Genomic DNA, 26,169 nt, shown 5'->3' on the forward strand with positions numbered 1-26,169 from the left:
AGAGGAAGTGAGCTGCAGCAATGTCTTATTGGCTTAGTGATAACACGACGAACTTATAAAGCACTGGTTGATGTACATGTCGTTTCAGCTCACGCTGGAGAAACGCTGTGGCACATCAGTCTTCTACTAGTTCGTTCGAGCTGCATCCAGCAAGAGCGAAATTAAGCAACAAAATATTAAGAGAAGCTCTGCACTATACGCCACCTCACAGTCCCAATTCAGTACCCTGTGCAAGTTCCCAGAAGTCCTGCTTTGCAGATACTTAGCTGTTTCACAACACGCTCTGGAAATGCTTGAAGGGACTATGAACGACAGTAATTTGTGAGTTATTCGTCATTTAGGGTATCATCATTCAGTTATGGCAGCAATAAACAGACTGAGATAAATCTGGAAGTGAAAACAATACGGAGCAGCAGAATGGCACTTTTTTTTCATCCTCTTATTTTTGTATACGCATCAGAAGAGATACATTTTACTTCTGGATACACATTTTGATTATTGTGCTATATTCATGAATCAATTCGTTACTGTAATTGAAACAGACAGTTCCCTCTTTCTACCATTACAATAAACTTTCGTTGTAAGGCAGATATGGTAAGTGAATAATTCAGTTGAATTTTCTGATTCATTTTAATCATGGTGGTAGATTATAGGCTTCAAAAATACTGACGCCATATGCTGCACAAGCAACTGCCACGTGAAAAACTTTGCCATCCCTGTGTCGAAATTATGTGAGACTTGATGAGAAGCTAGTAAGTTCTGACACCCTCCCATGCTCGGCATCTCCAAAGCAAGCTGGTCTGATAACATGTAGCAGAATACTTACTGAAGCACTTCCAACCATCTTATTCATGGAATTCACAGTCAGATGGTGTACTGTGTGGCGCGAAAACCCGAGCGCTCCCTATTTCTGCGACATCGCTTGCCTTTCACTTGTCTCCTCTTACGTTAATATTCAGGTACAGCGGCCTTCTTGTACACCAGAACAGACAGAGGCGTTGTAAGAGGTCCATCATTAAGGAATTTGTTGCTAGCGCACTCGAGCAGATGTAATTTCGATGGATTGCTCACGCGCTGCCTGCGATATGTAAGCTATAAGAGAATCTGAGACCAAAGAGCAGTGTTGACTGCAGTAGGAACTGTGTAGCAGTAGTAGTAGTAGTTGCTAGTGAGCAGTCTGGTGTATCGTGTTGGCTGGGCCGGTCGTGGTGGAGCGATGGCGGAGCTTGAGCGTTGCAGTATAAGGTAAAAGCAGCCTCGCGCATATGTAGTATTGTTATATCAAGTCCCATGTAAATGTTTTGAAAAAATCTCTTAATAATAGTCTTTCTCATAAAAAGTAACTTTTGACAATCATTCATTTCAGTTTAAAGAATTTACTAATTTCTCCAATCCTTGGTTATCCCGATTATTGATAAAGAAAAATCAGTTGTTTCTTTTTATACATGACAAATCTATCGTCCAGCATTGCACTGAGCTGTGCCAGAATAATTTCTTACAGGAGCAGATATATACGCGTTATCCGGCGACCTAATTGAGGTAAGATTTTTCAATTTATTCAGAATGATCTTTCAGGGCCATGACGCAGCACTGCTGACGTCTAAAATTTACCAGTTTAAATTCACACAGTCATTTATTGAAAGGTTGTAAGTGAGTTACATTTTTTATTGAGAGATTAGTCACATTTTATTATTGATAGGTTAAGCAATTTATTTTTTGGAAGGTTACACTAAATGTGAAAGATAATTATATATTTTTATAGTTGGGAGGTTACACTAAATGTGAATACTATTCATATTATTTTATAGTGGGGAGGTTAAACTTGTCGACAACCGGACAGGATCGTATTTTGTGGATTTCTGAGTAGTAGTCAGTTATATATCTGCTCTTATTTACATAATATTAACTGTAGTTTGTATCTGGCGCAACGAATTTACTAATTCGTCACTCCTTCATTCACAGATCATCGGCGATTTATTGCTCTTTGTTGTAATTGTATTTGTTCCATTTTTGCTTTGTCTTGTTTGATTTTGTGCTTATCTTTGACTTGTGAGAATACCGCGAAAAACTGCTAACAGTACATCGCGATGTGCAATGAGCGAAAAAACCGACTTAAATAATGTGACTGATAATATTAGCTACACTCAGTGTCATAGTTATAGTCCTCTAATTACAGATAATCAGTGCGTACCGACCACTAGTAATGATTTTAATCCTAATGATGAGCAAATAAATTCAATTATGTCCACACTTAATTTAACGACAATTGATGACGCGGCACGTTCCGTTACAATGAACGCTGCCCAGTTTGACACACCTGACTTGCAAAATTTACGCAGTGAACACATAAATGATTCTAACGAAGGTGAACAATGTACTCAAAGTACGTCAGATTTATTAGATTCCGCTGTAGTGACCAACAGCGTACATCCAATAGGCAAACCTTTTCAAGAATCAGAGAATGACCAAATGGTTACACAAAACGTGACAAATGCAGATACACCTTCACACAACACAGAAAACAGAGTCGCTAATTTTGGCTTGGATCAAGTTATGGCATTATTACTACAAGTTAATGAATCGGACAAACAACTTAATGAAAAACAAGACAACAATTTCAAACAGCTTAGTGAACAGATTACAGCCGTTGCCGTGCAATGTCATGATACTAAAGAACAATTACGCGAGGAAATTAAGCCTTGTGCTAGGAACAGTAGTGAAGAAATTAGATCTGTTGCACAAGAACTAAGTAATACGCAAGCAGCCACAACAAAATTACTTAGAGAGAAATTAGTGCAGTTGCTAAACAATGTTCAGAAAACGCAACACAGTTACGCGACGAGTTTAAATTAATGTCAGTAGAACTTTAACGCACATTGGATGCGAAAGTAGACACGAAATTTGACCAACTGAAAAGCCAAATTGACGAACGTTTTAATCACCACCTACAAAACAGTGAAACGCGTTACCGTAAATTTATACAGGAACATAATAAAGTAAAGAAGCAAGTCATGGAAACAATTACTGCACAGAGACAAGAAGATAAGCGAAAGTTGTTTACGAAAGCAAAAACATACGTAGACAACAACATTGCTACAGTATCAGACGAAATCAAACAGTTGAACACCGAACTGCAAGATGAGTCTCCGATCTTAAAACAAAAACAGACACACATACACATTAGACTTTCAGACAATGACGAACAGACTTGAAAACTTAGAACTAATACAGTATCCCGATGCCATCAAAGCTGACATTAAGAAATTGAACAAAACCACACGTAAAATACAAAAACAAATTAATGCCTGTGACACTAAAAACGGCGATCACGTTAAAGCACTGACTGAGAAATTTGATGAATTGGCCAGTCGTATTGACGTTATCGAAAATAACAATGACATCAGATCAGACGATACTTCACAAGTTTCGTTTAATCAAACACCCGAAGTCCAAAATTTACAGCAGACAGTCAGTGAGATAGGTTCGTCCAACAATACATTGCGTAGAAAATTGTCATCTTTACAGCAAGAAGTGACAGAAATAAAAAATGTTTCAGCCTCTAACACGGCACAGCATACGCAACATTCCGAACATTTCTCACACACAGCCAGTATAATTTAGGTAATTTACAGAGAGTACGTGACTTAAATTCCGAACAGTCGCAGACAAACAGATTATCATACAATCCTGAACCTGTTCAGACATACAGAGATGATAATTCTGATTATAAGTATTTTCTATCCGTGAGAAAATTTAAGGTATTTAAAAATAACAGAACACATATTTACCCTTTGGATTGGATACAACGATTTTCTTTTGCATTTCCATCAGCTTGGCCTGTAATACAGAAACTAAAATTTATTTGCAGCGCATAAGTGACCTCAGGGGATTCATTACTCTTCGATGAATATGTGCCGTAGCGTGCACAGGGCCCCGAGCCATAGTAGTGCTATTTCATCTTTAGTTTTCTGCACTGCTGTCTTCTCTTTTACTATCCTTTATATCTATCAAAACAACTCTTCAACTATCGATCTATCTAAGATTAGAAATGAGTGAAGAAAACCTGATACGACAAGTTTTACCTGAAAGTGACAGTTATCATTATACGCTCCAGGAACGACAACTACCAGAACTTTAATAACAGACAAACTTTTAATTATCAGTATCGTCAAAATTATCAGCAACAGCAAACACATTTTGGTAACAATAGAGGTTTTTCCCCACAACAGCAACAAAAGCAGCCGGTTAGCATACCTAACCAACAATGTAATGTACAAGTCCAGCCAAGCTTTAATGTTTTGCCGCCTACACGTATAGCGTCGGCGCCACCAAATAGGAACGCAAACGCACCGCAACAAGGAAATAACTACATACAGAAAACACATCATTTCAACTCCTATCGCAACGCGCCGTATAGCAATGACTATAATGGCAGACGTAAAGGTAATGAGCACAATATTCAGCGTACATTTAATAACAGTAGGTCTTACCAGCAGCAGAATCATTCGCAACAACAGATTATCATGAATGAACGAGACAGTAGGTATCATCCCGAACCTAATGCGTCAGGACGAAATAGCAGAACAGTACAAATAGTTGAAATGCCACAGCATCCTCCCGCAAATAACGGCACGTCAGAAAGGATTTGACTAGATACAGTACAGGTTGCATCTTCCAGCAACGTAAGCAATACTTTTGACACGCAGAATGTTGTTCACGAAAATGTTATTACTTTTAACGACATCCGAGACACTCTTTTGCATGAAAAACCTGTTATTCAAAAAACCATTTCGCACACTGTCAGTGAAGTAAAGATTGGATCATCCACATTTTCAGCAGTAATCGATTCTGGATCACCTATGTCAGTTATAAATGAAGAAACCTTCAACGAATGTAACAAAGAGAATATTTATCCCACGTTACCATTAGGCAAAACTAAAGTAAAAGGAGCAGTATCTAGTAAAGCAGTAGATGTAAAATTACAGACACAATTATCATTTTGTATTGCAGGTCACACGTTCCACTCAAATTTTTGGATTGTTCCCTTATTGACAACAGACGTTATTTTAGGTACGAATTTTCTGGTACAACATGACGCAATTATTGACTTTCAAAATTCCTATTTAATGTTAAAGGATGAGAATGTACAACTGGCATTAGAATTTGAGCACGCTTTATCTGCAGATGAACAGGCAATTAATCGAACAGAGGTCATTTCTACATCGTGTAACACGGACTGTCATTCCACATTGTTCACAGATACGTACGTACACAACTATAATACACCAGACGAAGCTGACTATGACGTTATGCAAATGATTTCTGATAAAGTAAAACAAAGCAGCGCAAATACAGACGACGAACGTACGCAACTGCGCAAAATTCTTTTACAGCAAGCTCCAGTTTACGACAACATCCCTGGTACTATGTCTGGTTTTATGTATGAATTTCAAGTTTAACAGCATGACACATTTAAAGCCAAACATTATCCTATTCCGTATATCTACAGAGAACAAGTTAAGAAAGAATTACAAGCAATGCTTGACCAAGGAATTATTGAACCGGCAGTTAGTCCGTACATAAACCCGCTCCATATTGTTAAGAAAAAGGATGGCTCACTTCGCCTCGTACTTGATTCGCTTCACATCAATGACATTATTATTAATGAAACAGATCGCCCACAGACACTAGAAGAACTTCTACAGAAATTTCATGGTACTGCTGTTTATTCCACATTAGATTTGAAATCGGGATTTTGCCAAATTCAGCTCCATCCGAACTGCAGAAAGTACACAGCATTTCTCTGTTTTGGTGATTGTTATCAATTTTGCAAATTACCGTTCGGTTTAACAATTTCTTCAGCAGCATTTATTCGCGGTTTGAATACTATACTTCCGACAGAACTGAAAGACAGAATCACAACATATGTAGACGACATCCGTATCGCAGAAGCTAACTGGTCTGAACACAATCTGATTCTTGAACAACTGTTGCAAACTTTTCGTGCACAAGGACTTACAGTTAATCTTAGCAAATCGTACTTCGGCCAAACTTCTATAAAATTCCTTGGACATGTAATTTCAGCAGAAGGCGTTGCACCTGACCCGGAAAAACTTCAAGTTTTACGTGGCATTACCGTTCCAACGACAAAGAAACAATTACGCAGATTTTTGGGATTAATTAATTTTTTCCGCAAATTTATTCATTACTCTGCTTTAGACACCCCTGCTGACGGGTAAAAACGCTATTTGGTCCTGGGATAGCCAAGCACAGTCTAAGTTTGTTAATCTGAAACATGCCTTATTGAATGCACCACTTTTATCACACCCAGATCTAACCAGAAATTTTTCCATTGCCACCGGCAGCTCTAACACAGCTTTAGGCGTACACATTTTTCAGGAAACTGAAGAAGACGGTACTACAGTAATTAAAAACATCGCTTTTGCAAATCGCATTCTGTTACCTGCTGAACGCAATTATTCTGTTACAGAACTTTAAACATTATGTGCTGTATGGGCATTTACCAGATTTAGGCATTTTCTTTATGGAAGACATACTACCGTTTTCACAGACCATAGAGCTATACAGTTTTTACTTTCCGCTAAATTTACACAAGACAGATTAAGCAGATGGAAACTTCATTTACAGGAATTTAATTTTACGATTGTACACATTCCCGGTACACAAAATATTGTAGCAGACGCACTATCCCGTTCTCTCAGCAATAATCAGCAAGACATCGCAACCAACTTCTGCCAAGCAAATTCTAGCGTCATGTATATTCAACAAGTTGCATTTGAAAATTTCATTTCATCGTCATTACGAGACATAGCGCAAGAGCAGAGCAAAGACAACGTGTGGAAAGAAATTAAACACCTTTGGCAATATAGGAATAATGTTACCATCAGAAACCATTACACTGTACGCAAAAACATTCTGTTTCGCCGCTCTCACCCTGACAGCAAAAATTGATTATTATGCATTCCTGACGAACTTGTTAACAAATTAATTTGGTATACTCATTTAAGTTACGCACATTACGGAGCCAGAAAATGTTTTCTTATACTGAGACAGAACTGTTATTTTGCCAACATGGAGAAACGTATTCGACGAGTTTTAGCGTCATGTAAAATCTGCCAGAAAGCTAAATCAGACACGACTTCACATATTCCTCCGTTACATCCCATTGTACCCGTTAAATTGAGACACATGGCCGCTGTAGACATTTTTGGTCCGATTCCCAGATCTAATAGAGGTTTTTGTTACATCTTTGTCGCTGTTGAACTCACTTCGAAATTTGTAACCTTCACTCCGTTACGCAAAGCTACTGCTAAATCTATTTCGAATGCATTTGTAAAACATTTTTTATTTCATGTAGGGCATGTATTGAAAGTAATTTCCGACAATGGTCCACAATTTCGATCTGCGATTTGGACACGTATGTTACGAGCTGGAAACATTTCTCCGATCTACATATCCAAGTATCACGCTTCTTCGAACCCTTCTGAACGACTGATGAAAGAAATTGGTAAACTATGTAGAATATACTGCCATAAAAGACATATTGATTGGGATACACACATACTCTCATTCCAAGATGTAATTAACTCGATACCAAATGAATCTACTATGCTATCTCCGACTGTTATATTGAAAAATGTTGAACCACCTAACAAAATTAAAGAATTAGTATCCTTTCCTACATCTCGTCGACTACGCCACCATGAAATAATTGACATTGCACTCAACATCAAACGTGCCGCTGAGCGCCAGAGAAAACAGCAAAAACAGGTTTGTACGAGCCTTGACTTTCACATAGGACAGAAGATATTAGTGCGCACACTATTTATCCAACAGAGGAAAGAGTAGATGCAGTAAATTTGAGCTTCTATACGCAGGTCCATATAGAATTCGCAGCATTCCTCACCCCAGTGTAGTACATGTCGAAACTTTGAGAACCAGAAAAAGCAAAGGCAATCACCATGTCTCCAATATTAAACCCTTTATTGAATGAACATACTTCATGATTTATCACACAGTAGTGCCATTTCCTGATATTTGTATGGCCATTTATGCAATTATATTTATGTGACTACTTACTGCCGGCCGGTGTGGCCGTGCGGTCTAGGCGCTTCAGTCTGGAACCGCGTGACCGCTCCGGTCGCAGGTTCGAATCCTGCCTCGGGCATGGATGTGTGTGATGTCCTTAGGTTAGTTAGGTTTAAGTAGTTCTAAGTTCTGGGGGACTGATGATCACAGCAGTTGAGTCCCATAGTGCTCAGAGCCATTTGAACCATTTTGACTACTTACTGATAATGATCGTATTTTTTTCTTGGCAAGTGCCCGGCAAGGTAAGGTTAGCACGTCGCTTTTCTTGTCGTTAGCAGACCGTGCACATTTTCCATTTTTTGTGTATGTATTGTAACGTCCCCTTTCGAACAATTTATACAGGACTGTGCTTATACTGACACACAATATTTTTAGCGCAACGCAATCTGACTTTCAAAATTCCCTACAAAAGAATGGCCCTGACTAACATTAAACTATACCTTTCACTAATCACTTACCTCACAAAAATCTTCGCTGCTCAAGCTACTGCAATACAGCGAGCGCCACTACTGCCAGCTAAATAAAAGATTCAAACTATGGAAGGCACTAACTACTGATAGGGATAGTTAGCAAATGAAAGATATTAATAGAGAACAAAGAATGTATTTACCTTGATATCATCATATATATAGCAGTTCATGACAAATTACAAAACTCCGCCATCTCTCTCCCCACATCCACCACTGCTGGCGGCTCACCTCCAACTGCGCAACGCTACGCGCTGTTCACAGCCAGCTGCCTAACACTACAATGGCGAGTGTTACAACAATGCAAAGCAGCCACAGACTGCACACAGCACAGCCAGTGATTTTCATACAGAGGTGGCGTTACCAATAAAAAAACCTAAACAGCCTACTTACACAGCCCCCATGCTCCCCACAAAAAATTTTACAAATTTTGTTGGGCACTGGCCAATACATATTTGTTAAAATTTTTCATAATCGTAATTACAATAACAAAGAAATCAAATGCACACACTTATTGATACAATGTTGGTCAAAAGCTAAAATTTTCTCACAGTCCATAAAGACAGTCCTGATTCATCACAGTAAAATTACAGTGTTTTTCTTTTTTTTTTCAAAGTCTGAACAGTGAAAGAGAATGCACACAGAAGTAGTGGATTTCCATGCAGTCTTGAAGAAGTAGTGTCCTTCCAACGGAAAGACAGTGCTGACTCTTGACATGCTGACAGGTAATGGGCCACAACAGAGCAAACCCACAGCGGAGTCAGTTGAAGTTTTGAAGAGTATTGGTGGGTAGGTCATCACAGAGCAGACCCAGTGTAGTCCTGGTAGAGATTACGGTATTGGTGGGCCACCAGAGGTGCAGACCCACTGCAGTCCTTGTGGAAATAATGGTATTGGTGAGTCATCAAAGGTGTAGACCCACTGTAGTCCTTGTAGAAATGACGGTACTGGTGGGCCACCAGAGGTGCAGACCCACTGTAGTCCTTGTAGAGATGGCCAGCAGCCATCTGTTGTGACTGTGCAGGTACACAATCACCATTGAAGAGTCTTGTGGATAATATAGCAAGTCCATAACCACCACTTGTGCACTCACAAGGTTTTTGGAATTGTCCTTAGAACCAGCAATGCTGTTATCCAGTCCCTTGCTGAATTATTAACACACGTGCAAACACTAACAGTCCCTACTTCTCACATATTGTCCATATACTATGATCAACAGAAGCGTGTGCAGTGAAATGATACTTAATTTGAAGAACTGGTGTCAATTACAATATTATAACATGAGAGTACAATTACAAAGGTATAAAATACATCATTAAAGAACATAACAATACAGATAACATTTGTAGTACAGGCTTTACAACACAATACAAATAAACATATACATCAATGTTACAGGAATTATGACATGAGTACATACATAAAAGATCAGAATAATTATTGAAACATCAACTTCACAGATGAGCATTAAAACAAAACAGAATAAATAATATCTAAGCATATTTACAAGTTAAATAACATATTATTAATACCAATTATATTTGAGGATAACAGTATTCCTCATCATAGTGAATAGTATTAGAAAAAAAATTCTATGAAACTACACAGAGACAGGAAGAAAACAAATACACAAGGGTACACAAACACATAGAGGGATAACACAAAAGGAAAGGACAGGGTTTGTTTTACTGCAGTATTTTGCAAACAAAACTTTCTTTACGTTTCGGAGATCTCCCTGCGTTCTTCATTATTTCCAAAAGGTCCTATCTAAACCTCCTTCCTGTATTCTATTCATATTTATCTCAAAATAATTATTTCTCATTGTACAATACTCATTTGGCCCAAATCTTTTTCATATACCTTGTTAATGCATTGCTTCCAATTCATCATAGTTAGTTTCTTATATAGTCTACCCCCTCTTAAGCTAACTTAAATCTACTGAGCTCAGACATATATACCAAGGGACGAGGCAATGCAGCATCACATAAAACAATTAATATAAACAGCAATGAAAAAAAAACGCAGATTTGCGAAGCAAGCAGCATTAAGAAATTAGCAAAGCAATTGTAATATTACAACTAATCTAAGGCAATGTGCAGCAAACAATAAAAATAAATCATTAGTAAAACTGGCTTAACAGAATAATACAAAGTCAAATTCAATAACACTATGCCTGGCAAACAGCAGCAACTTATACCTAAACATGACATAGCTCAAGCAGAAAAAATATTACAGTAAAAATGGCCATGTTTAAAACTTACGTCACATCTTAACACTAGAGTGATGCATCACAAAAACTTACTCTACGAAAAAAAATTACCAAGTAGTTGAAAAGAAAATTATGTATGCAGTTCCTGTTATTAGTCCCTTCTTATTGTTCTTTCCATTCCAAGAGCTCCTTTTTCGAAGAATGTGGGTCATAAAATAATTATTTAATAGATATGTTGACAGAAAGTGTTCACATTAGCAAATGATTTTTTTTTATAAAACCCATGCTGCAACACAGCTGGAAACTTGATATCAAATGAAATAAGCAACTATGTACAAAGCAAAGCATAAGAACATCGTTCAATAGCCATGTGGCATTTCATAAGTAGTAAAAAAAATATCTCATCTAGAAAGACAGTAGTCATAATCAGGTGTGTAGACAAACTATTTCTTGTCATTTCATTAGGCATTTCAGTAAATATCAGAAAGTACGATATGTTTCCAAGTAATGAGCGTGTCGCATTTGCGATGCTTTCTACAAAGGAATGTCAATAGCGAGGATAATGGCCTCCCCTTTTTTTTTTTTCTTCTTCTCCACCTGCGCCACACACTAATGGCTTTTTCTCAAGGCGGCTGGCACACCTGGCCGCTCACAACGAATTACTTCACGGTCACTTACCTTTCTTAACGAAATATTTACGACAGCAGTTTTCGCTACAGCGACAGTCTCATATAAAAATTTCATAGGTCAAGAATTTGCGTTACAAATCTGTAGAAACAAAATCGTATGAATATAACAGTGTCCGAAAAATTTTCGTAGGCATTGTGGTACTTTCACGCATTTACACACATTTCATAACTCTTAAAGTACGATTCTTGGTTTCCAACATCCTTTTTCCCTAACCACTACTCATTATTCCTTACTTTATTACACATATACATATTCGTCGACACGTCTTCAATATTTCATCTTAGAAATCCTTAGCATAATCAAATTCCTCATATACGGTAGCATCATCTTATTGATCATAAACATATCTCAACAGCATAATACACATCGTCGTCGTAAAAATAACATCATAACACCTCAGTCAAATCTCTCAATCGTCGTAGCTTTCTGCAATAATATCAAAACCTAAAAAAAAATTCTCTGCTCATTTCAATGGTGTCATCTACCTCAAACGTACTTTAAAAATTATGATCCCATACCAAATACATCATTCAAAGCTCTCATAGTACCACAATGGTTCCGAAAAAATATGAACAGTTTACAAAGTACAGACAAAATACAGTTTCATAAGTGTGAAGTTATCCAACTGTGTAATTGCGTAAACATGTGTCACTGATGCAGTAAAATAAATGTTTGTTTCTTTGTTAAATAATCGGATAGCTGTGTAATTTATGTGTTAGAGAAATATGGTACCGATGTGTAAAGTTGTATAGGCAAATACCATATTAGCTAGGGCTCCTTGTGCGTGCTAAACACATGGTACACAAAGTAAGCGTGTACCCCCCTGAGGATCAATGTAATTATACCCTCAGGTGTTACAGATTACAGCAATGGAATGAAATGTATCACGGAAAACTTTCTTTGCAATATAAAAATCTTTAAAAATAAATGTTTTAAGTACAAAATTAATCAGTCAAATACATGTCCTGTAGCGCTAAACTGTGCGTCATGTTGTAAGATAGTCTCTGTGGAAGTCTCGTAGTTATCGTCCTCCGAAAGCTAAGTTCTGCAAAAGTCAATGTACTTACCTCATGATAAACAAAAGTAAAATGCTTTGCGTATAGATATCTTAGTTATTACGCTTATTGTTGTGATGAAGAAAGTACTGTGCTGTGACGTATTGTTGTGCCACGGAAAAGGCTGTCTCATTGTAGCTATACAACAAAAGTTACTACTAAAACCTGTTTTACTTTCCAGAAGAATTCAGAAAAACTGTGCAGATATAAAACAGAAACACTGAAAAAGCAACATTGTAAATTGTCACTCATTAGTAGCGTCGTGATAAAATCGTGTAGCTGTCAAATAAACTAACCACTGTGTCACCTGGTATCTCTCAGAAAGCACCTTGAATCCATAATGTATATTCAAGTAAACCAAAATGTTGCATTAAAATCTCATTAGCAGTACCAGTACATGTTCGAAGTATGTAAGCCTGATAGTCGTTACGTAATCGTGTAACTAACAAGCAAGAATGTACAAATAACAACACTGTGTCGTCTGTTCACAATAATAATGCATTCGTAATTTCTGTTTAAAAATGTTCCCTAGGTTCTAGACTGGATATATAACTTCAAACATTGTTGCATGTTAACAGTTTCTCAGTGTGACAAAGCATACTAGTAGCGTGAAGTGATAGATTTTATAGCAAAGACAAAGTTAAAAAGCAGATTATCTCTCAATAAACGGTTTTACATGTCAAATGTGGTGTAACCCTTTAGACTTCATAGTACTCAGAGTTTCAGCTTTAACGCAATTATCATGCAGTATACGTCGGCAAAGAACAATGGAATTTTTTTTCTCAAGGTTAGCTTCTATGTTATTTTTCTCTGAGCCAGCCGGCGCACGTGGGTGCCTGCGGCGCGAGTCATTGTCTGTCCCTTTGTTGGCGCGCGTTGTTATTGGGATTAGGAGACCTAACTTCTACAAATTCACCTTGCCGAGAAGGCCCTGCCCTGTTTAAATCCCGCCAGTTCTGATGCAAGTCAGGTCTGTCGTTACGAATATATCGTCTGTCGTCATGTCGGTAGGTTCCGTAGTTTCTTCCTTGTCCGTCACATGGTGGAGAATTTCTCCCTGAATCGTAACTGCGCGCTGGACCATTGCATCTAAAGTTATTCTGTCTCCCGTGATAATAATAGTTCTGGTTGCCATATTGTCTGTTTCTCTGGTTATCTCTGTGACAGTCATTACCGCGGAGAGGTGATCTTTCCCTGTAATTATTACTACTCTGCCAACGGTTGTCATACGGGTGGTGTCTGTTTCGGTCACGATTTATGTTGTGAGAATAGCCTTGTCGCGTCCAGTTATTATTTCTTTCATCTCGGAAATGTGACGGATGTGACCTGTAATTGTTGTGCTCCTGTTTTCGCGTTCCGCGACTGTCAGTGTCAATTTCCAGTTCTTGTAAGAGTCCCTGAAATGCTTCAATGTTGTCTTTGCAACGTCCTGCCAAAATAATATGTCGTAAATGTTCAGGCAGTTTGATTAAGCAAATGCGGATGAGTTCTGAGGGGCTGTATGGGTTTGAAAGATACTGATTCTTATGCAACATGTCTTCAAAATATTTCATAAGACTGGAAAATTGAGATTGTTCAAAACGTTTCATCATTATGATGCTATGTTTTACTCGGTCTCGTGTGGCTTGAGACCAATATGCTGAGAGGAAGGCATGATAAAATTCTCCTTCACTGTGACAATCGTGAATGACCGATCGCATTCTTACAGCTGGTTCATTCTCTAAGTAGCCACACATAAATTCTAACCTGTGCTCCAATGACCAGTTGGGAGGAAAACAATGAGAGAATTGATGGAGCCACGCTTGTGGATGAATGTCGTTGGCAGAATTCTTAAACGTTTTGAATTTACGTGTAGTAATGAACAGCTTATAGTCAAAATCATCGTGTCGGCGAGTGGCATATCGGTCATTGTTACGTCGTGTCGGCGGTTCCATCTCAAAATTCGGTGCACCTTGCCAATTTCTTTCATAATTTCCGAAGTGTCCTGTGTTATTATTTTGTGGTTGATCCGTATTTCTATGTCCCTCTTCCCGTATTGGGGCGCGAGTGTCCTCTGAAATACGTAATTCTTGTATTACCTGTGTCAGCTGATCTTGTACTTCGCGGATTTCTCTTTGGTGTTGCGTATTAATTTGATTCAGATTTTGTTTCAGTTTCCTAATTTGTTCGCTCTCTTCTGTGTCATTAAAGACTACCGGTTTTGTGTCGTTCAGATTATCATCTACCTTCGTAGATAAGTTAGTGAAATGATCCGAAAGTTCGGCTACTTTCTCCGATAGTGAACACATTTCCTCAGTGTGTTTTTCTGAACCAAGTTTCAGATTGTCCATTTGTGTTGAAATCGAATCTACTGTGTCCTTCAAGTTTTCCTGAGTTTTTGCAAGTTGCGTAACCGAATCGGTAGATGCAACTGAGTCAAATTTAGCTTGTAAGGTCTCATGATTTTCATGAACAGTAGTTTGCAGTTCTTTTATGGCTGCTTCGTGATTCTGTAGTGCATTTTCATGACGCGAAAAAATAGGTTGGAAATGCTCACAATTTTGTGTTTTTACGTCGTTACAGACTTTTTGACATTTCGATTCAATGTGATGTAACTCATTAGTTAAATCCTCACGTGTTTGTTCAAGTGTGGTGTCTAACTTTTTAAGATTTTGTTCCACTATGTCTAACTTTTGAAGCTTTTGCTGTGTTTCTCTCTGATTTTGTTCCATTTGTTGCATTAATTGCAATAATAATGTATTAGTGTCCGGAATCTGTTTCTCTATGCTTTTTGGCAGTGCATTTTCGCCGGCAACATTCACATTTTGACAAGCAGAAAATGTGTCTTGACTTATTTGAGAAAACGGTGAGGATCCAAAACCTGAATCTACAGTATTTGCGAGATCGTGTCGTGTCATTCCTGAGCCGAGCTATTGCCGACCGATCGATCGATAATGCTTCCCTGCTCCCTAATTGTTTCACTGCCTACGCCATTGTTTGCAGCCCGTTCCATTTCCCTATGCACAGTTACCAAATTACTACTTTGAACGTCTGTTAATTCATTACACAGTGGCGCTGGCAAGCTACGCTCGTCGTCACTATTATTTCTCAGTTTCCTTTGGAGCCTAGTGTTACGTTTTTCACACGCCATTATTGTCACAGTATTTCACACGACAACACAGAAAAACACAATTTGAAGAGCAAAAATAAGAGAACACATTAACATAACACTGAAAATAATATCTAGTTAATTGCAGCTGCGAAATACTTGGTGCAAATCTACATGCATGCCACAACTGTTTAATGTACAACAATGAAAGACTGCAACTACAAAGGAGATTCTCTCTACAATTACGCGCTAGCAATAAACAAAAGCTACACTAATTACACAAACTACAAGAAAAAAAATCAGAAGATTCCAGTGAGGTATCCTAGGCTAAGGGTCGACATATGTAACGTCCCCTTTCGAACAATTTATACAGGACTGTGCTTATACTGACACACAATATTTTTAGCGCAACGCAATCTGACTTTCAAAATTCCCTACAAAAGAATGGCCCTGACTAACATTAAACTATACCTTTCACAAATAACTTACCTCACAAAAATCTTCGCTGCTCAAGCTACTGCAATACAGCGAGCGCCACTACTGCCAGCTAAATAAAAGATTCAAACTATGGAAGGCACTAACTACTGATAGGGATAGTTAGCAAATGAAAGATATTAATAGAGAACAAAGAATGTATTTACCTTGATATCATCATATATATAGCAGTTCATGACAAATTACAAAACTCCGCCATCTCTCTCCCCACATGCACCACTGCTGGCGGCTCACCTCCAACTGCGCAACGCTACGCGCTGTTCACAGCCAGCTGCCTAACACTACAATGGCGAGTATTACAACAATGCAAAGCAGCCACAGACTGCACACAGCACAGCCAGTGATTTTCATACAGAGGTGGCGTTACCAATAAAAAAACCTAAACAGCCTACTTACAGTATGAGGTCACCTATCAAACGGGGTACTGTTTGCTGGCTAGTCCCACGTCCCCAATCACAGTGTACACAGTCACAGATGTTGCAGTATGACGCAGAGAAGACGTCTACCAGGCTTTCTGCTGTGCAGGCCATGGGAATAATGGAAGCAGGACAGCCGCAAACTGACGTGTCCCGATGACTTAATGTAAATCGTTGAGTTGTATCTCAAAGGTAGCAACAGTTTACAGAGAGTGAACGTTGAGTTGTATCTCAAAGGTAGCAACAGTTTACAGAGAGTGAAACTGAAGCTCGAAGATCAGGACAGGGATAACCACGTATGACATCAGAAAGAGAGGAGCATTATTTTTCTGTAAGTGCACGACGGTGCCACGACAACTGGAATCAGACCTCGCAGCATCCACTGGATGTGTTGTATCTAGGAAAACTGTGTACAGAAGGCTTCGGCAGAGTGTCCTTTATTATCGGACAGATGCTGTTTGTGTACCTCTGACGTGTTTTCACATGTGGGAAAGTCTATACGTTCCAACATGTGAAAACACGTCAGAGGTACACAAACAGCATCTTCACAAACAGCAACTTCACGCGCGCTAGCGAGGTAATGCCACAATCTACTTCTACTCAATGATACCTTGATTCTACGTGAAAATACAACCTTTATACACTTTGGATCACACATTTACTGTATTTGTCCACTATACATTTACATACATTGGGTAACCTCGTCACAAAACAACGCGAAAAAAATTTTTTTTTCAAAATTGAAAAATTTTGTTTATATTCCTAATTTTGACTCAGTGTCATCCAGGCAGACCAATTGCCATCCTGGCATTGTCGCCATTTGTATGGTTTCTGGGGTTTGTTTTTGCTTGCTTATACTAGAATTGAGAACAACTGTGTGAGGCGAAATGACAAGTTTAATGTCGTAATATTTCTCGCCAAATTACAGCTTTTCACACAGTTTTCAACTCGCCAACATAAAAACAGCGCAATTAATAACGCATCTTGCCAATATCAAAACGTGAAATAAGTTTATACACAACAACGTAAGATATTAACTCTCTGAAAGAGCATTAATCTTAAGCACAATATTATGAAAGTTTTATTGGAAGTTTCTTTACATTAATCCTAAGCATAATAATATAAAAGTTTAATTGGACGTTTTTTTACAAAATTGCTCCTACACATACATTATGATGTTGGTCAGTACTACGACAATCGTCCGATTCCGGTTCAGAGTTCGGTACTAAGCTGCAACGTGCTGCTGTCTGCAAGGCTGCTCTCTCCCACTGAAGTTCCTACAAAACTAATCTGGTCTTTGCTGAACTTTCCAGCAGAAACTTTTCCTATGTATCTCGTTATGCAAGAAAACAAGTACTCGGCCCTAGCCTTTTTTACGTGGTGATATACGCGTGCATGGTTGGAGCAGTGTGCATACTATAGTGCTCTCTCAGTTCTCGCAAGAACAATTAACTAATTTGGCTGGTTCGTTTCTCCACAGGTGGAGCTAAGCGTTGCTACAGCTAATTTTAGCTGGAGTGCAGCCGCTGTGAACACAGTGTCCACACCAATTTCTTCTCTGCGTCGTATGGAGCGTTAAGCGCTCCGTTCTACACTTGACGCCAGTTCAGAGATGAGTCCTTTTACACAAAATTTCTCTCTTGTCCTACTCATAGCAGAACTACCTACCTCCACTTGGGTTCCTTTTTCATGTCTTGGCTTCTTTCGACCAATGGGAGCGTTCCCCTCATTTTGTAGAAACACCCTCTACCAATCGCAACATCCCTTCTATCAAACTGCATCGAAACTTGAGTAGTTTTCTCCTTCCTAGTGAATTTCCACCAAGTATGTTGACCTTTCCATGTGTCGCACTCGCTGGATGAAAATGCGTCACTTGCTTTTGTTCGTATCCCGTTGGAATCTCGAAACACAATTTTCTAAAGCTTCTTATATGCTCTTGTACCGATGCCCTCGCTACAGGCGGCCCTCCAGCTTGAATCACCTGGCCCGGCGTCGCTGTCCTCCTTTCTGCCACCCCTTTAAGTGGTTGCCGGAGTAACTCCCAGAGCACGGCCTCACTACAACTTGTGGAGCTGGCTTTTCAATACAAAAAGCGACTAGACTCGCGTTCCCTGTTCTACCTTCCGCTCAAAGACATGCATTGTATAGGAATGGTGTGTTAATTACTGTCGATTGACCGTCATCCCCTTTTGCATTACGTATTGATAGGCAAATGTTCTCATAACTGTCGATTTACGCTATGTGTCATCTTCACCTTCTCATGTGATTTGTAAAGGTCTCATCCAAGGTGCGAATCTGACCATTTATTCTGCCACATTACAGAGTGAAATATAGAAAACTAGCAACTGTGGTAATTGATGGTTTGTTTACATCCCTGACTGTATCTCGAAATGTTTTTTGGAGTCCTGAACATAATAGTGATTCTTCTGTTAAGAGCCACATGTTCCAATAAACAATTAACACTGAGTACTGTGTACGCTGTAACCACCCCTCTGTATAAAAATATATAATTATCATTCACATTTAGTGTAACTTTCCAAAAAATAAATTGCGTAACCTATCAATAATAAAATGTGACTAATCTCTCAATAAAAAATGTGACTCACTTACAACCTTTCAATAATTGACTGTGTGAATTTAAACTGGTAAATTTTAGACGTCAGCAGTGCTGCGTCATGGCCCTGAAAGATCATTCTGAATAAATTGAAAAATCTTACCTCAATTAGGTCGCCGGATAACGTGTATATATGTGTTTCTATAAGAAATTTTTCTGGCGCAGCTCAGTGCAATGCTGGCCGATAGATTTGTCATGTATAGAAAGAAACAACTGATTTTTCTTTATCAATAATCGGGATAACCAAGGATTGGAGAAATTAGTAAATTCTTTAAACTGAAATGAATGATTGTCAAAAGTTACTTTTTATGAGAAAGATTATTATTAAGAGGTTTTTTAAAACATTTACATGGGACTTGATATAACAATACTACATACGCGCGAGGCTGCCAACACGATACACCAGACTGCTCGCTAGCAACTACTACTACACCTGCTAAACAGTTCCTACTGCAGTCAACACTGCTCTTTGGTCTCAGATTCTCTTATAGCTTACATATCGCAGGCAGCAATCCATCGAAATTACATCTGCTCGAGTGTGCTAGCAGCAAATTCCTTAATCATGGACCTCTTACATAACCCTCCACTGACCGATAAGGGGGAAGATCCGTAATGTTGTGGGTAGAAATTATGTTAAACACACGAACACCTCTTCACGAAATTTTACGGGTGAACCGGCAAGACCTAACTGTTGTCAGGTGTCGTGACGAGACCTGGGAAACTCATGTGCGGTTGTTGCGAGATACTGTGATCCCAGACTTCGTACTGACGAACGATAATGCTCGACCTCATAGAGCATGGGTGATCGATGTTCTCATGGAAAGATATTACATGAGTCCCATAGAGCATGTCTGAGATGCACGGGGAGGCGGGATGCATCACGTCAATTTCCACCAACCACTCCCCAAGACTTGCGAGGAGCTCTGCAACAAGAAGGGGCGTTAATGCCTCAACGTTAGATTGATGGCATCACTCACAGCATACTCCGTCGTTGTCATGCCTGTATTGCTACCAGAGGTGGCCAACCCTATATTAACAAAATTAACGAGTTGTCAGAATGTGTTTGAAAATCTATTAAGCTGAAAGAAAGAACAACATTTTTGTCTACCGGTATTCGTGCTGCAGTAGCTTGCGTTCTGTATTCCTTATATTGTTTCTACGTTACTATCACCTGTTTATACTGATTTGTTGCAAAATAAACACAACCTTGCAAAATGCCCCTCTGTTGCTTTAATTTTGGACACCAGTGTGTGTATTATTCTTCGAATGTTAGTAGTTACCAACTGAGTTTCAATAAAGAGAGTCATAAATTACTTGCTGCCCCAACAATCAGCGTGGTTACGTAGCCGTGTTGTGTGCTGGACAAGACCGTTGATACAGTGTGGCTCCGATGTCAGAGCGTTTGCACTTTGTAAAAACATGGGAAAGAAGAGGAAATAAGGACAGCGCGTGAAGTAAAGGAAATATAAAAATCAAATAACGAAAACAAAACCACTACAATAAAAGTAAACAGTGGAACGACAATTCATGTATACAAAGAAAAATATTACTTAAACGACCCCACTGACGAATGAAATATGATTCCTTTAATTTGCGATCAGATATATTAGTACAGCCGTGAACAATGCAAGCTGGCATTTTTGATGAAACAACTACCTCTCCACATAATCAAAGCGCCAAACACAGTCGGAACTAGGCATGGGTGACAGTTCAGGGAAGTAACACATGGTGAACCACGGAGTTATGAATAGGGTGAACCTGATTTTCTAGGCTAAGTAAGATGGAGGACGTAGGCTTCAAGTTTGTGAAGTAATGACAACTCCCTTCTTTTCTAACTCCCATGATGGCAACCATACTACTATTTCTGTTTGCCTGAGATAACATACAAGTAACTGAAATAAAGTACCATCAGCTTTTTTATTTTAATTCTAATTACTTACACGTTTTAATCTCTTTTAGTTTTAGCTATTATTAACTGCCATACCAGCTAGTCGCCGTACGTGAAGTTGAACTACTTTTCTCGTCTCCGCTACAGAGATGTTAAATTTACGACCAGCTAATCTAAGTTCTTAAAACCTTCTTTTTTAAAAAGATTTTCTTGTATTCGTAATTCTTGCTGGCTGTCTCTTCTCTTCCCCAAGAGAACTTAGTTCACCAAGTCAGTATTCCTTCTATTCTTTTATCTTTAAAATGTAGGCGTAACTTCAGTTTCTTCTCTTGTTTACTTTTCCACTACGGAAAATACGTCTACCTAGTAAGTGTGATCTTTGTACTACAGTGTGTTCTCTAAGATTCATAAAGTTTTTAGTACTTAGAGGGAAATATATGCCAAAGACAATGTCAAACTGGATTTTCTTTATAATTTTTATAACACACATAGCATCTGATTTATTAAAAAAAATGTATTTCAGTAGAACAATCACGGAGCTACTGACCGAGTGACAACAAAGAAACTGTAATTCCAACGAACGAGAAGGAAACGTAAAAAAGGTGAAAAAAACCTACATGCATCGCCTCTAGGATCCTGCAAGCTACAGTCATGACAAGCTCTGCCTCTTCAAGCGTTGGCCTTACGCGTCCCTGAAAAGGTCACTCGTCATTGTTATCACGCCCGAGGGTAAGATCTAGGTGAATATTTGCGGACAAATTCAGAATTACTGGGCCAAGTAGTTTAATACGCACACGAGTCAATACCTGTCTCGATGCACCACAAAAACCACCTAAGTAACATCAACAAATAGCGACTGCCCAGTTACCTGTTAGAGTGCTATCCACTAACTAACAGGACATCACTGACTTAGTCGCCTAACATTCCAATATATAATTTCAATAAATTCATACTTTTTTGGTTGGAGCGTAACTTCATAGTGCTTTTCGATATGTTTAATGAACACAACAAATACGTCTAAAAGAGACTTTAGTCATCAATAACATACTCTCCTTCACTATCTACAACAGCCTGCTAACGCCTGAGAAACTTTTAGATCACGTGGTTTTGCGCCGAGGAACACATCGAGCCAGGTTCGGAGCGCATTTTCATCCCGGAAGGAAGATCCTTTAAGGTTGTTCGATACAGAGCGGAGAAGGTGAAAATCTGACGGCGCAAGATTAGGTGAATAATGCGGGTGCGGAATAACTTCCCAACCCAAGTCCTGTTTTTGCCAGTATAGAAGAACGCGGACGTGCGTTATCGTGAGTAGCATCACTTCACGCAGTTTTCCTGGTCGTTGTTGTTGGATTGCGTCTGCAGGACATCTCAGTTGTTGACGATAAGTGTCAGCAGTGACGGTTATAGGTCAGCGAAGGAATTCGTAGTACACCAGACCGTCGCTGTTCCACCAGATGCGTAACATTATGTTTTGTGGATGCGCACAGGACTTTGTACGGAGAGTTTTAACTTTGTTTGAGCTCAACCAATCCTTTCTTTTCCGTATATTAGCATAATGACACAATTTATCGTCACCAGTAACGATACAAGATAGGAATGGCCGGTGTTGTTCGCGAGCCAATTGAAGACGAAAAAACAGAGGGTTAGGTATGGCCACCCGTTGACTTTTGTGATTTTCGCTTAGGGCATGCTGTACCCATAACTCCCGACTTACAAAGTTTTACCGTTGCTTGCAAATGTCACGCGATGGTGGAATGATCGCAGTTCATAACATCTGCCAGTTCTCGAGCACAGTGACATGGGGTCATTGTGAATTAATGCGTTTAAAGGATCTTCGTCAAACACTGAACGTCTTCCTGAACGTGGATAGTCACTAATTTCAAAACGATCCTCCTTAAAACGAGAAAAAAAATTTCTTGCCGTGCTCTGGCCAGTGGTACTACCGTCATACACGGTGGGAATGTTTGACTACCTCCGCTGCTGTCACGCCTCAACTGAACTCAAACAGAAGAAAATGTCTGAAATGTTCGGATTTCTCTACTTGGCACTCCATTTTTTAGCGCCTTCAGCTCCCCTCACTATTTCCAAATGACAAAATGGCAGTTCGTAAACTCAGATACCAACAGTTGAAACTTCCCCTTTTGAAAAATTATACAAGACTGTGCTTAAACTGACACACAATATTTTCAGCGCAACGCAATCTGACTTTCAAAAATCCCTACAAAAGAATGGCCCTGACTAACATTAACCTATACCTTTCACAAATCACTTACCTCACAAAAATCTTCGTTACTCGAACTACTGCAGTACAGCGAGCGCCACTACTGCCAGCTAAATAAAAGATTCAAACTACGGAAGGCACTAACTACTGATATGCATAGTTAGCAAATGAAAGATTTAGATAGAGAACAAACAATGTATTTACCTTACTAGTATTCAAAGGTCATAATATATACAGCAGTTCATGACAACCAGTGTTACAAATTTCAGAACTCCGCCATCTCTCTCCCCACATCCACCACTGCTGGCGCCTCACCTCCAACTGCGCAACGCTACGCGCTGTTCACAGCCAGCTGCCTAACACTACAATGGCGAGTATTACAACAATGCAAAGCAGCCACAGACTGCACACAGCACAGCCAGTGATTTTCATACAGAGGTGGCGTTACCAATAAAAAAACCTAAACAGCCTACTTACATAGCCCCCATGCTCCCCACAAAAAAATTTTACAAATTGTTTTGGACAGCGGCCAATAATGATTTGATAAAATTTTTTATAATTACAATAACAAAGATATCAATTGCACACACTTATTGATACAATGTTGGTCAAAAGCTAAACTTTCTCACAGTCCATAAAGACAGTCCTAATCGTTCATCACAGTAAAATAGCAGTGTTTTTCTCAAAGTCTGAGCAGTAAAAGAAAATGCACACGGAAGTAGTGGATTTCCATGCAGTCTTGAAAAGTAGCGTTGTCCTTCCAACGGAAAGACAGTGCTGACTCTCGACATGCAGACAGGTCATGGGCCACAACAGAGCAAACCAACAGCGGAGTCAGTCGAAGTTTTGAAGAGTATTGGTGGGTAGGTCATCACAGAGCAGACCCACTGTAGTCCTGGTAGAAAGTATGGTATTGGTGTGCCACCAGAGGTGCAGACCCACTATATTCCTGGTAGAGATTGTGGTATTGGTGGGCCACCAGAGGTGCAGACCCACTGCAGTCCTTGTAGAAATAATGGTATTGATGGGTCATCAAAGATGCAGACCCACTGTAGTCCTTGTAGAGATGGCCAGCAGCCATCTGTTGTGACTATGCAGGTGCAAAATCACCATTGAAGAGTCTTGCGGATAATATAGCATGTCCATAACCACCACTTGTGCACTCACAAAGTTTTTGGAATTGTCCTTAGAACCAGCAATGCTGTTATCCAGTCCCTTGCTCAATTATTAACACACGTGTAAACAATAACAGTCCCCACTTCTCACATATTGTCCATATACTATGACCAACAGAAACGTGTGCAGTGAAATGGAACTTACAAGTTACTTAATTTGATGAACTGGTGTCAATTACAATTTTATAACATAAGAATACAATTACAAAGATACAGAAAACATCATTAAAAACATAATAATACAGATAACATTTGTAGTAATACAGGCTTTACAAAAGAATCGAAATAACATATACACCAGTGTTACAGGAATTATAAGTACCTACATAAAAGATCAGAATAACTTTTGAAACATCAACTTCACACATGAGCAACAAAACAGAACAGATAAATAATGTCTAAACATCTTTACAAAGTAAATAACATATTATTAATGCAAATTATATTTGAGGATAACAGTATTCCTCATCATAGTGAATGTAGCGTAGTATTAGAAAAATTCTACAACATAAGTCTTATCAGATAAACATATAAAGACAGGAAGAATATAAATACACAAGGGTACACAAACACATAGTGGGATAACACAAGGAAAGGACAGGGTTTGTTTTACTGCAGTATTTTGCAAACAAAACTTTCTTTACTTCTCAGAGATCTCCCTTTGTTCTTCATTATTTCCAAAAAGTCCTATCTATACCTGCTTTCTGTACTTTTCTTGTATAGCCTCTCAGTGCATTTCTTCAAATTCATCGCTACTCATTCTCTTATATAGTCTACCCCATCTTAAGCTAACTTAAATCTACTGAGCTCAGATGCTAAACTAAGGGACGAGGCAATGCAGCAGCACAAAACAATTAACACAAACAGCAACGACAAAATATTCAAATGGCAAAGCAAGCTACAGTAATTACAACTAATATAAGGCAATGAGCAGCAAACAAGAAAAATAAATCAGTAGTAAAACTGGCTTAAAAGAATAATACAAAGTGAAATTTATTAGCACTATGCCTGGCAAACAGTAGCAGCAAATGCAAAAACTTATATCTAAACATGACATAGCTCAAGCAGAAAAAATATTACACTAAAAATGGCCATGCCTAATACCTATGTCACATCTTAACACTAGAGTGATGCATCACAAGAACTTACAACAGCAGATAAGTTACCAAATCGTAAAGAAATTATTTATGCAATTCCTGTGAAGGGAAATGTCTATTTATGTGTCCTCGTTTTCTTGGAAGTAGATCATAAATTTCTTATTGACTGGATCTGTAGGCATAAAATAACTATATTAGTACAATTATTAAATTTTATTTTAACCAATGCTACAGTGCAGCTAGAAACTAGATATTAAAGAAAATGAGCAAATATGTACAAAGGACGGCATGAAACATCATTCATTAGCCATATGGCATTTCATAAGGCAGTAAAAATTCTCTCAATTCTCGAGAAAGACGCTTGTCATAATCAGGTGTGCAGATGTAAGTATCTTTCCAAGTAATGAGCGTGTCGTATTTGCGGTGCTTTCTACAAAGGAATGTCAATAGCGAGGATGATGGCCTCCCTTTTTTTTCTTTTCTACCTGTGCCTCTGAAAAGGCACGCCCTAATGGCTTTTTCTCCAGGCGTCTGACACAGCTGGGTGCCCACGACGCATTACGTGCAGGTGGTCATTTAAGTTTCTTACGGAAATATTTACGACAGCAGTTTCCGCTACAGTGGCAGTCTCATATAAAAAAATTC

The sequence above is a fragment of the Schistocerca nitens genome, chromosome 2 (genome assembly GCF_023898315.1).
Source record: "Schistocerca nitens isolate TAMUIC-IGC-003100 chromosome 2, iqSchNite1.1, whole genome shotgun sequence".
Lineage (NCBI taxonomy): Eukaryota > Metazoa > Arthropoda > Insecta > Orthoptera > Acrididae > Schistocerca > Schistocerca nitens.